Here is a 4,949-nt window from a genome sequence, read left to right as displayed (position 1 = left end):
GGCATTTTGAAATAGCAAATTGCCATTCAAATGCAAATTGCCGAGAACATGTTATGGTTGGGCAGCAGAAGGATTAGAAATTGTAAAGCATTTATAATTAGCAAACTTCATTTGCAAAGTATCCTCCCTACTATGAGTCATCACTTGTTGTAAACCTTTACAAATAAAAACCATTTCCCATCAACAAATAAAAGCCATTTGCTAGCATCTTTTCCATGTTGAAGGATGAGGCTATGTAGCAAAGTTAATACAAGTGCAGATTTAAAGAAATCTCCTCCACTCTGCGTGGGTCTTTGGCTGTTAAAAGACTGAGGTTAAAACTCCAATGGAAAATGTAAAGAGCGAGATGGGCTTTCCTCCTCCCACACATGGTTTAGAATGCATTTAACAAATGCAGTTAATAGGTGAAATGAAGCAAAAGGCATAAAAAGACTCTCAAGCAATACAAATGATAGAAAACACCATTAAAACACTCAGGAAAAGCTGCAAAATTTGCAGTTCCAGGCTAAAACCATTATCCCACATTGGCTGGGTGAGAGCATTTTTTGATCTTTATAAGAAAAAACACACTCATCTAATATGTCAAAGCCATAAAGGCTTTTGAAAGATGGTTTTTGATGGCACCCAAGGTGGGCCCACCTACGAGCACAGATCTCGAGGGGACGAAGGAGGTGACTGAGTGACACCCAGGTGAACCCCACGCAGGCACACTTCCGGAGGCAGACAGGAAAACTTTTTCAAAGGAAGGCCGGCTTAACGAGCGAGAAAGTTCGAGATGGATCAACGGTGCGCGCGGTTTCGCGAACTCGAGATGCACAGAAGTTAAGCCCTGCGAAGTTGCAAAAAGGGTAAATGTCAAGCATGTTGGATCAAGATCGACGGCCCGAGCGGTTTTGCAGATTGAAGATGCACGAACATTAGACCCTGCGATGTTGCGAAAGTGAGGTGGCGCACAGGTGGCGGGTACAGTCAGCGGTCCAGTAGGCGGGTCTCGGTGAGGTGGCATAGAGGTGGCACCTAGGTGGTGATGACATGGCACTGAGGTTGCTTCCACGTGGTGGCCAAGTGGCAGTGACAAAGCAGATGACGTGGCAGTGATGAGGTGTCATCCCAGGTGGCGTCCGGTCAACCCCATCAGCCAATCAAATCCTGCCATGTGGCGAAAGCGTCAGGATCAAATGGAGGCAAAAAATCAAATTTAAAATGAGTAAATAATATAGTTTAAACTATATTAAATTTCAAAAAATTTAAATGACTGAGCACATTGGGGAATTAATTCGCGCAGGGTCTCAATTTTGGCCAAAATATAAAGTGTTATATATCGCCGGAAATCTCTCGGAGTGGGGAATCTAATTATGAGGTTAATTTTGAAAAATGTGAGATATTTTGGAAGTAGTTTCCATGGGAACAAAATTCAGTTAGAGAGGAGACACTTGGCAATTTAGTTGCAGATTTGATTTGGTTCCCTCTCCCTTTTATTCCCAATTCTTCTCAGTTGTAGGGGTTCCAGAATTCTGTGAGAATGGCTCCAATTTTCATGGCTTCCAATTTTGAGTATTCTTGAAGATTATATAGGGCAGGGCTTTTCCTTTAGTGCTGGAGTTCAATTATTGCTATAGGTGTTCTTAGTTGCAGGTTCTTGTGTATGTAAGGCATACATAAATTCACACAGGATTGTCTCTAGATTTGTATTTCCATTTTATCAAATCAGATCCTCAAGGAGGATGAAATTTGTTATCTCAAGGAGATAGTTATGATTGTTTGCAGGGATTCTTCAAGTTAGGATTTAAATTCTATAATAAATCATAAAAAAATGGAATATAGTTTCAAGATTTGATGATTTTGTGAATGATCTTAGTAATGCATTTATGCAAGGCATTAATGCATGAATATTTAATAGTGAAGATGGATTTGTAATTGAATCTTTCATTTATAGTTTGATGTATGACTCTGTTGCCCTTGGATAAGGAACTGATCTTGCAATTAAAGGGGTTCTCAAACCAATTTAAAATCCAATCAGAATAACTTTAGTTTATGTTATGTTTTGAAATGTTTCATCTATCTCATGCTCAAGCATAGTTGAGTTTCATGTGTAGATCTAGCCCATTTGCAATAAACTACTTGCTTTGGAGCCCGAGTGAGATCTATCTATTTATGTTGATGCTGTCATAGGTGTGTAATAGGTTTATTTCTAAGCATCAAAGGTATACCCGCCTAGGTTTTGCCGAGCCTGAAGAGTAGAAGGATTCATATCCTTGTCATGTTGTCCAAGCCCTGAAGTTCTTCATAGATTGAATTGGCTACTTCATAGATCAATTGTAGGTGTTCTTGTGTTATCATTTTTGGTGAACAACGCTACTGTCTACATTAGCTGTAAGACTTTCTATGTTACAACACACTCTATAGATATTTGTACATTGTTTTAAACAAACCTTAATAGGGATAAGTTTTTCCTCAATTTTCTTCTTCCGAGTTTCTATAAGCTGATAAAAAGTTGTTCTTTTTGCTACTGTGAAATTGTCCAAAGCCTCGTGGTCTGCAATTTTCTTTAGAGATTAAAAATTGTTGGATATGTGCTTTGTTAGAGTCTTGAGCTTACCAGAAGGGCTTGCTCCATCTTCAATCTAATAGTTAGGTAATAATCTGTGCAATACCGAGACCGATTGATCAATTAATCCTTTATCTATAGTACCTTTCTTCAGTAATTTATGAGTAGTCATCATCATTAATTCAGTTGGACTCAACTTAGAGACTAATTTCTTCTCAACCTGAGAAGTGTCAATTGTCAAAACCTTTGCCAGGGAATCAGTTTTATCTGCCGGTATGGACTCAGTGGCTTTTACCTTGTCCATCTCAATGTCTTTTGCACTGGTGGCTTTGCCACTTGATGCAGTGTCAGTTACTTCTGATGGAGTATTATCCACTATTAGATTCAATGACAGTCCCAAAGACACTGAGAGGGGGGGGTGCTGAATCAATGTTTAACCAGTTAGTGGAATATTTAGACTTTTTAATATCTTTGCAACCCAAAACAATGTATTGATAAACAAGAAATAGTGTAGTAAAGAGAAATAATAGAGACAACATAAATGCACACCATAACACAAAATATTTTAACAAGGAAACTCGGTGTGGGAAAAACCTCGGTGGGATTTGTGACCCACAATATTTACTCACTGGCCAATATGAATAAATGCTACTTACAATAGGGGCCTGCACATGCAGGAAGGCCACCTTCCTAGAGTGCACTACTCAAAGGAGTCTCACTAACTACAAAATGGATAATTAAATCTAATACAATGTACTACTCAAAATAGCATCTCAAATGCCTGGTTCAGTATTGGTTTAAGCTCAGTCAGATACCTTAACAAAAACCTTTCGTTGTCCACTAAATCATCTGATACAATTATCCCCTACCATAATACAAAATGACCTATGAGATCTCATATATATACAAGTCTTTTACAATACATCATGTCAGCTTACAAATAATCAATTATAATATAATTCACATAAACAAAACTTTATCCCATGTTGGCCTGAGTGTCGATATACTTCATTTCTGGTGTAATCTAGATGTCGGTGAAAGTGTATGTCGGTGTCGGTGCCTCCTGGTGTATGATATCTATGATGTCGGTACATATGAAGAAACCTATTTTTGGTTGGTTTCCAATTGGTTGCCATCAATGACAACATCAACTATTCTCATTAGAGGGTAGAATGCCAACAATCTTCCCCTTTGGCATTGATGGCAACACTCATGAGAAAAATCCAAAACTGCTATCCAAAAATGAAATCCAAAAAGAAGTGTGCTCTCCCTGAGCAAGTGATCTCCTCTATGCATTTATTTTCTCCATACTACTCCTTATTTATCTCCATACCGATGGACTTGAAAAGCACTGAGAGGGGGGGGGGTTGAATCAGTGACACCAAAAAAAACACTATTTTAAACACTAACCGTTAGATAAGATTAACCAAGTAGTTAAACAAAATACATGCTATCCAAAATGAAATAACAACATCCACATAAAGTAGAACATCCACCATAGCACAAGTGTTTATACATGGAAAACCCAAATAGGTAAAAACCACGTGATATGGAACTCACAAGTTAACTATTTGTAGTAATAGATAACTGACTGATTAAGGTCTTACAAAGAGCTCTGCTAGGAACGAATCTTGTTAGAGATCCCAAGCTTGATTAGAAGCTTATACCCTGCTAAGAGTACTACCCTGCTAGGAGTAACCTTGTTGGAGGATTTTAGAATCCAAACTAATGGATCACCTTGTTAGAGGATTTCTACAATGAAGCTTGTTAAATCTTACCCGGTTAGGGGATTTTATTCAATTGTAATGATTAGAAAACAACAAGAAAGATTTGATATGCTCTGAGTAGCGCAAACTTTCTTGATTAGATCATTCTAAGTATATTCAACACTACTCTTCATCTTAACACTTATTGCTTTTCAACAAAATATTTTTCACATAACAACTCTCTATGTGTTATTTTTAAATGATTCACTAAGATGACTTTAAATAGACATTCATATCTTATGTCAGCCATAGGAACACAATTTCCTAGGTGCAGTGTATCTAGACAAGTAAACATAACTCATCACAAAAATAACTGCCAAACAAACGGTGCTGGTAACTCATCACAAAATCATATACCAGTTAGAGAAATCAATACCAGTTGGAATAAAACTAGTGAATCATTGTCCAGGAATCTTCCACTTGATCTTCACCTTCAACTTTATCTTCACTTTGATGTCGACTTAGTGTTAGCATAGGTTATCTCTTAGGCACATACCAATTGACACAAAGTACCAGTTAGAGATAGACCTTAAACATACTGGTTGGTAGTAAAAACCAATTGAAGTTATACCAGTAGTCAATGTAATCATATATGTGTGTGAGAGTATTTCATCATGACAACAAGTGATGAATAC

Source organism: Cryptomeria japonica, chromosome 4, assembly GCF_030272615.1.
Source record: "Cryptomeria japonica chromosome 4, Sugi_1.0, whole genome shotgun sequence".
In the NCBI taxonomy this organism is placed as follows: Eukaryota; Viridiplantae; Streptophyta; class Pinopsida; order Cupressales; family Cupressaceae; genus Cryptomeria; species Cryptomeria japonica.
This window is presented reverse-complemented; position numbering follows the sequence as displayed.